Here is a 10229-nt window from a genome sequence, read left to right as displayed (position 1 = left end):
AAACACTCCATTCCACCCGAAATGATCCCCAAACCCGAGAACCTCAACTCTAACACATCTCTCGGTTTCAAATCATAATTTGCTCCAACAATTCCATATTCTAACCATGTCATTTCCATAAACAAAATCACACCAAACACACATAAACCTTCCATAACTCATAAAACAAGATTATAATACCAACTTGAATCATTTCAACTTGTCCAAAGTTGGCCAAGGATAAAATTCCATAACTTGACAACAACAACTCCACGGAAGCACCCTTGAATTAGTAGATTTGCTTGATAGGAATAATTTTTTTTGGTGGCTAAATCTTGGACTCACTTTTTTTTCTTGGCCAACATGGAAGGTTATTCTTGATTTCAATCTTTTATTTTTCTAGCTAATGAACATGATGATATAATGGTTCATCACTTAGAACATTACAAATAATGGCCAACTAACATGTACACGGCCTCAACTTCAATCACCAAGTTTCCATGAATTTCATCCCGGCAACATACAACAACACGTGATTTAAACCTTCCTAACTCTTTAAAATAATTATTTACTTCTCATAATTCCATCTTTGGTCCAAAGTTCTTTGATGTTTCCATACGGATAACGTGATCCAACGCTTGAGGTCACACCTCCACGTTCTAAGTCACCCTCAAATTAGTAGGTTTATAGGAGAAATGGTTTTAACCCCTAGTTCTTATCATTTTTTTGGAAAGTGGTTCCAAATGGGTGGATATAACTTTTCTCCAATGTTCTTGAACAACTAAGAGATGAAATAGGGAAAAGATGACCTTGTCATCTTTTTATTAAACATTGTATGGCATGACCTTGTAACTTAGGGTTATCATGAATTATAATAGAAAACCTAGGTTTTTGGAACTTCATATTTTTCATTGATGAACGTGGCGTGGGGAAGAATTCCATCTTTGGTCCCAATATTTCTTAAATGTTTTCTACCAAAACTTTGTAATAATGGTTTGAACTTGGAGAAGAAATCCAAAAGCTTGAACCTTGAACCTTGAGATGGGTTTTCAAGAAAACCCTAGGTTAGAAACAATAAATTTCTATTTGTTCAAAATACGGGATGTAACAATAACACTATAGAAAACTTATGCAACAAATTATTGGAAGGAGATGTATACTGATTGTTAGAAGAACCATGTTCTTTGACTGAGAATTTGAAAAATAGAATAAAAGGTCAAGTCCCGTATTTATACTTTTTCGTCGGGAAAGAACCTCACTTATTTTTCACTATTTAGACTCTTGTCCGTTTAGTCAAATTTCTAGAAACCCAATTTTTGCATGTGTATACTTTTCTTTTGGTGAGCTTTACCCCAATTATGCTTTTAGTCATAATCTTTTCCTTGATTTTGGTGAGGTACCATATTTATTTATACGGTCTTCTTGATGATTATCTTTATAACTAGGCGTATAATTAATACTCCATCTTTAGATAAAGAAATTAATTCTTACGGGTTCTCAAAAGTTCTTGATTCAAATTCTTTGACTATGAACATTGCTTAGATATAAGGTTCCATTCTCTTATGCAAATTCTCCTTCTTTTCTGGAATCATTTTGAATTATGGGTCGTGGTTAAGGATTATCTTGGACATGGCTTGAGTACGTGAATGTGAGGAAATGTGACATGGAACATGGAGACTGAATTAACATGTCATGGTTTCATGAATACTGAGACATGAGACATGAATGTGAACGTGAAATGAGAGGCATAAATACGTAAGGGATTCTTCAATGGATTCGGCATAGGATCAGCTTTATAAACATTTTTTCTCTTGTTCTTTAAAGAAATGAGGATATATGGATTTGTATTTGGGATGCCGCATCCTAGCTCCTTTGAATTTCGACTCCTTATGTCACTACAAGATTTAATGACTAAATTCTATAATTTTAACTTGCGAGAACGTGTGTTCTCAAATGATATTAGCCACATGGATTTCTTGGTATTGTGGAAATTTTTTTTTCGCTACAACCAATGATCTTTTTTCCCACGCAATTCCTCAATATGGCTACATGAAATATTGGGTTCCTCTCACTTAAGCCTTTTCAATTCTAACTCATGGCCACTTGACCAATTTTTAGGAACTCGGACATTCGGGACTAAGTTTCCTTTTCTTGCCAAAAGGAAAATAACTTGAATATCCTTCACCCAATCATCAACTTAAAACTCTTTCTCTTTATCACACATAGGGATAGGACTTCCGTTGATTGCGAGCCGTTCTCAAGGCTCTTACCTATTCTTTTACATACTTTGACCAAATGCAGTCATGCATGTATCTTCAAGGTGTTCGACTTCGCTTCCAACCAATGGGTGTCCATGCATGATTGTATGACATCTTAATGCTACACACAAGCTATTATAAGCAAATTCAATGATAGGCAAATGATTTTACCTTTGAATCTAGAACACATCTCCAACGTGGTTCTTATGTAAATAGTACACTCGCTATTTTCGAGGACTAGATGAAAAGATGTGCTAAGATTTCTTCTCTTCTTACCTTGAAGGATTAATTCCAAAAGTTCGCGTTGATTTGAGCACGCTTACGATGATAATAATTGACTACTTTGAGGGTCCCCTTCTCGACAATCTCTTGAATATACAACTTGATCCTTAAGTCTGAATGCGACTATATGTTCTTGACTTGTAAAAAGTGTCTAATATATAAGTCGGTTCTCATTACACATGTGAAGTCATGTCTTGGAGAGCATCAACCTATTATAAAGTCCTCTCTTTATTTCTCCTTAATTTTTGAGATATAATCAAGGGCAAGTATATGCCTCGTGTTATTTTTCTTGTTGACAATTTGGACACTTAGCCACAAAATTAAGATTACATTCTTCTTCATGTAGTTCCATCCAATAAATCTAATCTAGAATGATACATCTTCTTGACCTTATAAAGGTTTACACAGGTTGTCATCTTCACATAATTAGCTCCCTAAGCCATCAATGCCAATATATCCTTCCGTGTTAGATTGGTGCCTTTTGCTACTATGGATTGAATATTTTTCTTATGCTTTTGGATCCCCTCTTTCGGTTACACTAAATAGGGATCATTAAACTGCTTCTCCTTTACTTTAGCCACTAAGGAGCACTAAGTTTGTAGAGACTTGTTCGTTTCTTCTTCGGAGATAATTTCAAACTCTTAGGCTTGCCAAATGGTCAATTTATCCTGTCATAATTCTCTTCCCTGCCTCAATATGAGCTAAACTTCCCATGGATCCGACCGAGAGCTTTAAAATTGTGTTTTTGCTTTCCTTGGATGATGAGAATAAATCATAATCTTTGAGCAATTGGGGAGCCATATCGAACAAGAAAATCTAATTTTTTAGTTCTTGTAAAACAAGAACGGGCTTTTATGATCAAATATCAAACATGCAGTGTTACAAATAGTGACGCCATATCTTAAGTGCGAAAACTACGGCCGCCAATTCTGTCATGAGTTGGATAATTTTTTTTTATGACTTAAGATAGTTAGGATGAATACCTTTGCCATGTTGCATTAAAAACCATCCAAGAACAACTTGGTAAGATACACTAGTTAAGTTCATGGTTTGAGTTGACCAAACCGGATTGGGACATGTCAACCATTCAACACTTTTGAGCTAAATGTTCATCCGACCATTGAAATTTAACTTTTTTGCATATTGGGAAATAGAGGAATATGTCTACGGGAAATGCCTATAGTTTCAAAAGCTTGTTAATTCGAGGATTGCGGGCACCATTTTATCAATTTTACGGGAATCTACTTTAACACCTTCACCTGATATTACATGGCCTAAAAAAGCCACTGACTTAAGTCAAAATCCATACTTAGAAAATTTAACATAGAGCTTATAGTCCTGGAGTGTCTAAAACACAATTCTGAGATGTTCTCCATGATCAATCTCACTATGGGAATACACAAAGATATCATCTCACATTTGCGATGGGTTCAAGATTGGGAACACCTTGTTCGATTTCCCATCGCGTTTGTGAAAATGGATTGGGCATGGGTAGATTTTAAACTCCCAAATTGATGGGACATTTCATATTTCAATTTTAGAAGTTCTAAAACTTGGATTTATGCGATTTTGGTGGCTATTAACTCGCTTTCGAAGAGTGGTAAGATTCTAACCTTCCTATTTATATTGGTCAAATGAAAGAGGATACTAGTGTTTTATTTATGATTTGTTGATAGTCAATTCACATTAAGGACAGCCCCGGACAAACAAAAGTTAAGAGAAGGCCTAATAAATCCCTTGAGAGTCAATTTATGACTGAAATTGGTTGATTTTCTGTATTTAGAATCTATGGGTTACATATTAATTGATTTTACAATAAAATTCCAATTTTGACCTCGGGGCGCTAAAGTTGACTTTTGGGTTTTGACTGGTTATTTCTACATCAATATGGGTGTCTACGGACTCGTAATGTAGGTTACATATAGATACCCCTTAGTAATCATCTTGCTTTGAGATAGGAAATAAACCTGCGAAGGACATTGTGATTTTGTTTGCTCGGCTTCGAGGCAAGTAAAGACTTTTCTAAACTAACTATTTTGGGGTTGTTTTCGATAACTATTTAATGATAAAGTTTAGGGCGAAAGCGGGGGTCTCATATCGATAATGTGACGAGCACTGATATAGGTTCCTGTGCCATGTTATAGGTTATTTGTTGAAAACATGGTTGATGGTTGGAATCCAAGAATGCCAAAGCATGGGGGAATCAACCGTTAGATAATTCTATTGATTTGATGGCTAATGTAACACTCTATAAATTTGGATTAGGTGTGAATGTGTTAAAAGAGTATTAATGTGACATTTTAGACATATGAAGTCCTATCGAGATAAGTTTGGGTTAAAATAGTTGTTTTAAGATCAACACGAATAGTGGGGTGCGTAAGATTTGATAGAATCAACTAAGTTTTTGGTAGGCCTTACTTCCAGCCTGTTTACATAAAAATTTTGTTGAGAATTTTGCAAAAGTTAAAACATAAAAGTTGTATCCCTTTGAAAGACCTTACCAACCATATATTATAGAGCTCAAATGGAGTTCTGTGCTAGGAGTTATGCCTATTTCTTGAACGCAGTCTACATAGTCGAAAATCGTAAAATTTTGGCTAAGTGTGAAATGGACAGGGAAGCTCGCTGAGCGCGGCTCAAAGCGAGGTAGGGGCTTGTCATAGGACTCTCTTAGCGAGGTATGGGATCCAAAAATGTCCAGGCCTATATATATGACCCTTAGACGATTTTATGTCATATCTCACATTCTAGACTTCGTTTTAGACGACATTTTAAGTGAAAACAACCCTAGGGTTTCCCCAAAACATATAAGGTAAGTTCTTGATCAATTACCATCATTACATTACCAATCTAATATCAAATTAACCTTAGTTGATCTCCACACCCTAGATTCTTGAAAACTCAAGAGAGGAGAAAAATGGGCGTGTAGAACTTCCTCTAAAATGTATGAACTTTGGTTTCCTTGATTTAATTAATGACCTTTAGGCTAGTGTAGATTGTACTACGTGATTGGAATCCACTAATGATTCACATGAGGTAGGCTTAGAAAAGCCCTAGTTTCGGAAACGTAAAGAAAGTTCGTAGAAATGAATAAAGCTTTAATCTTTCTCATCGAAATCCATTGTAGATCGATTGTTGAACCTTGGTAAGTCCGTTTTTCTAGATTTTAGCAGGATTTGAGATATGTCTCTTTTTGAACATACTCTTTTAAATGACTTGTGTGACTTTTTGGTGTGGTTTGTGTGCGTAAGGGACAAACCCACATTAAACCTTGTTTGTACTATATTACATATACGTATTCATGATTGTTTCCCTCTCTGAAGGATGATTGAAAGTTGAGTTATAAAGCTTCGGTATTGGAACATGAATCACCCCATAAGGGATGCTTAAACTTGATTTTGGAAAAGCCTGGATATTTCGTGTGTTTCACTTTATGAACGGATTGTGTTGGACTTGAAATGTATATAATAACTTGAACTTGGTTTCTAAACCCATTAACGATTTTATATACCTTATTAACGGGGTGATGAACACAATATATAATGAATAATTTGGCTATCATGATATGACTTGTAATTCGGCTTCCATGCCATGATTTGAGATTCCGCTTCTATGTTGTGATTGTAATTCGGCTAAATTGCCATGAATTCTATTGTCGGTGTTTGTCCTAGCTACTCGGAAGGAAGGGTAGTCACTATGGATCCTAGTGGGGTTAGCCTAGCCATTCGGGAAGAAGAGTAGCCATTGAGGGTTCTTAACCTCGGTGTGGTGTTTGCCTAGGTATTAGGTAATCGGGAAGAAGAGTAGCCATTGGGGTTGATGACCCCGATGTGGTGCTTCTATGCAATTTAGGGAACGTTAAATGTTCATCCCTTTGTTACATTGATTTGGGCCTGTATTGGAATGTGTGATACTTTGGTTGCCTGTGAGTGGCTTGTTTCGTATCTTTGTTGGTTGAGTGGCTTATTTCATATTTTGGAAGCCTGTGAGTGGCTTGTTTCGTATCTTTGTTGCCTGTGAGTGGATTATTAGTGATAATGAACTTGTTTGCCTGTAAGTGGCTTGTTGATGATATTGGTCTCGAATTGAAAAGGCTCAAATGGTAATAAATAGTATATTGAATCTGTCGCGCCCCAACTCGAGAAACGTGCGGGCATCAACCATTTTCCAACCTCGTTAGGTGAACCCGTCCCTTAGCCAACACCCAAACAATAAATGAAATCAACTCCCAATAATAATATAAATAAATCTCACGTAAAAGTAATAATAAGTACGGAATAATACATGCCCAAGTGAATCTAGTCTAAGTCGTACAAGAGCTACTACATAGATGAAGTCTGAATACATAGTAAGTCTGAATACATAGTCTTATAGATAAATACTGTTTCAAGGATAGAAATAAGACAAGTAATGAAAGAGTAGCCATCCGGGTCGTTACAACGGATCTTACAAGTGCTCTCCTAGATGCTAGAGTAGCGTGTCTCGAGATCGGTCATGAGGGGAAGTGGAGTCTCTCCAACAACAGTACGACACCACTATAAAAAAAGAGTACAACAGGGTTCACGTCGATACAAAACGTATCTTTGGAAGTAAGCATCATAGGCCGACAACGGCTAGATCATATATGCAAAGAAAGAAATCGAAAGATAAGCATGCTCACAAATACATACAAGTCAACAAGTCCAAATAATGCATTTCCAATACCAAAATTGATGTCTCACCACGAATATTCCATAAGTCCTGTTACACCCCGTAGTTCTGTACATTGAAATTCGTAAGTGTTGGTCATTTCAAGTATGAACTTTGGAGTTGCCTTCAAGGATATATATATATATATTTGTATGCATATATCCTACCATTGTGTAGGTCCAGCTCTTGTAATAAGTTGGGAGGATTAGAGAGCAGGTGAGTTGCAGAAACTATGTTTGTTGGTCCAATTTGGATAAAGAATATCTTTTAGAACATGATGAGTTTTGAGGCAAAGTAAAAGCCTAAAGTGAAGTTCATGAAGCCTAGTTTTCAATGCAGTGAATCGCTTATCGATACGGCATCGGAGCAAGGAGATATGGACGTTACAAGCAGGCCTGGCAGGCCAAGAAAATACTCTGCACGAACGCGCAGAAGGGGTGACAGACTGCGCTGAGTACTTTTTAGGTCGGTGCAACCCGAGCATAAAATGTTATAAAAAGGGGCTACCCCCTTATTTCCTCATTCAAACATCCTTTAATCCACCCCAAACTTTTGGAAATTTCCTCCAACTTCAACATATCAAATTTTAACACAAATCGAGTATAATCCCCAGATTCTGGTCCAGACAGCGTATAGTTGTGATTACAAAATCATATAGCGACGAGTCTTGGTTCAAGTTCAAGGTGGAAAGTGAAGATATTGTGGTTATAGCGGGAGTAAGGTATTAATCTCTCCTTATTAATATTGATTTTGGTTTATTTATGAAGATAAAACTACTAAATAGTTGTATAACAAGTTGTTCAGTTGACGAATTTGGAAAAACATCGTGTGAGATGTTTTATGGAGCATAATGGTGTTGGTAATGATGTTGTTGATGTTGGTATTGTTGTTGTTGTTGTTGGTTGCTGAATTGTGATTTCGGGCTAGCATATAAACGAGATATCTTGCCCAATTTCGGCGATTCTAAATGGAATTAAATTAAGGATTTGAGATGGGCGTATGACTTTGAGCCTAACAGTAGTATGAATGGTTTATATGTAGATTTATGAGCTTGAAAGGATAAACGTTGAATCGCCAAGGAGATCGAAAGGCATGTTAAGGCTAGTCCCTTTCTTTCTAAAGGCATGATTCCTATGTTATGACTCCATACATGTCTTCCATAACATCCTTGTTCACGAAAAGCTTGAAGTTCATGATTCTCAAGGTTTTTATGATATTAAAGGCGAGATGTTTTCTATGAGGGCCATGATGACAATGATGACTTCTTTCTTGTGAATCCATACTTGTCTTCCATAATGTCCTTATTTCCAAAAGCTAAAGATTCATGATTCTTAAAGTTTCTAATGACGCTAAAGAAGATTATGTTTTCATGATGAAAATGGTGATGATGATGATAATCCCATACCTAGAAGTTTCGAAGTTTATGATTTTAAATGCTATGATGAGATTGTTGAGCTTATTTCACGATTTCCTTGATTTTATTCATTGTTGTTGATCTCACCTTATAATCATTATTCCTTCAAGGTGAGGTAAAGCTATGATGATTGTTCCATAAGCCAATCGGAGGTTACCGACCTTACGTCACTCCGATAAAGTGGTAACTTTTATTTGGGCTGCCATGCATGCTTCTTATATTATGTATGTATATGATATATGTCTATAGGGGACATGGGAAAAGGGCGAGGTGTTATATATTCATAGCCACTTGATTAGTTTGTATATTATAACATCGTCCCGAACGCGGGATGCCCGAACGCGGGATGCCCGAACGCGGGATATATGGGTATGGATCGGGGTGCACGCGTTCGGCGGCCAATATGATATATATATATATATATATATATATATATATATATATATATATATGGATCGGGCTGCACGTTCATAAGTAACATAATATATTTATGGATCGGGGCATGCGTTCCCGCGGCACTTGTGTGATATATGTACATGAAAATTTTCTTTTGAAAGCTAAGAATGCATGATATCTGCCTCATGTTATGTTGTTATTCATGCCTTACATTCTCGATTTACTTCACTCGTCTTGCCGCGTCCCCTTTCTTGTGACATTGCGTTCATGCTCGGATAACCAGATAGCCAGCCAGACGATCCATACTAGTAAGATCTCCCCTCAGCCACAGTCAGTGCGCTCCATTGGTCCGGAGCTGCAGCCCTTTTTTGGTATGCTATTTTGCTGTGTAGATATGTGGGTATGGCAGGGCCTTGTCCTATCTTTTCTACAGTTTATACTCCATAGAGGTCTTTAGACAGTTGTGTATAGTGGGAACGTCATGTAGTTTTGTGGCCTCTTATGAGTTGTTGAGGTAGAGTTTATTGTATAAATTTTACAGCAGATGCTATCATTCAGATATAAGTTAGAAATGGGCCGCCAGGTTATTCAGCATATGGCAAGTGCGAGCTTAGGGGTGCTTGGTCAGTAGTGGTCGGGCACTCATCACGGTGTTACACCCCGTATTGTCACGACCCAACCGGAGGGCCGCGACGGGCACCGTTGCCTAGCCCACCGGGTACCTCTTGCTGTACTTTCACGTCACATCTAGGTAAGTCGCGTAATTAAATCATACTTTCATTCGTCATTCATATTAATCCCATTAGCAACAACGCATCTATATCATCATTAACAACTATACCCGTATCAATGTACATAAGCCGACAAAGGCTAACAAAATAGTATCAAAATATAGGCCGACAAAGGCAAAACATCTACCCATATACACATGTCTACGAGCCTCTAAGAAGAATATGTCATATCATATAGGCGGAATAACGGACCCCCGTGCCCATAAATATGTACAAAAGAATCTCTCCAAAAAGCTGTAGCTCGAATGAAATGGAGCCCCACTATATCACCGAATAATGAAGCTATGGATAAAGTTTTCTCCACGCCCCGCGGGTATGACGCACGTCCCAAAAAAAAGGACGTCGTCGAAGAATTGCGAGTATGTAAAGCATGATCAACATCAAAATGAAAGCATAATGAAAAATATGAAATAGCATAGG

This window comes from Lycium ferocissimum, chromosome 8, assembly GCF_029784015.1.
Source record: "Lycium ferocissimum isolate CSIRO_LF1 chromosome 8, AGI_CSIRO_Lferr_CH_V1, whole genome shotgun sequence".
NCBI classification, from domain to species: Eukaryota; Viridiplantae; Streptophyta; class Magnoliopsida; order Solanales; family Solanaceae; genus Lycium; species Lycium ferocissimum.
Note: the sequence above shows the minus strand (reverse complement) of the source record.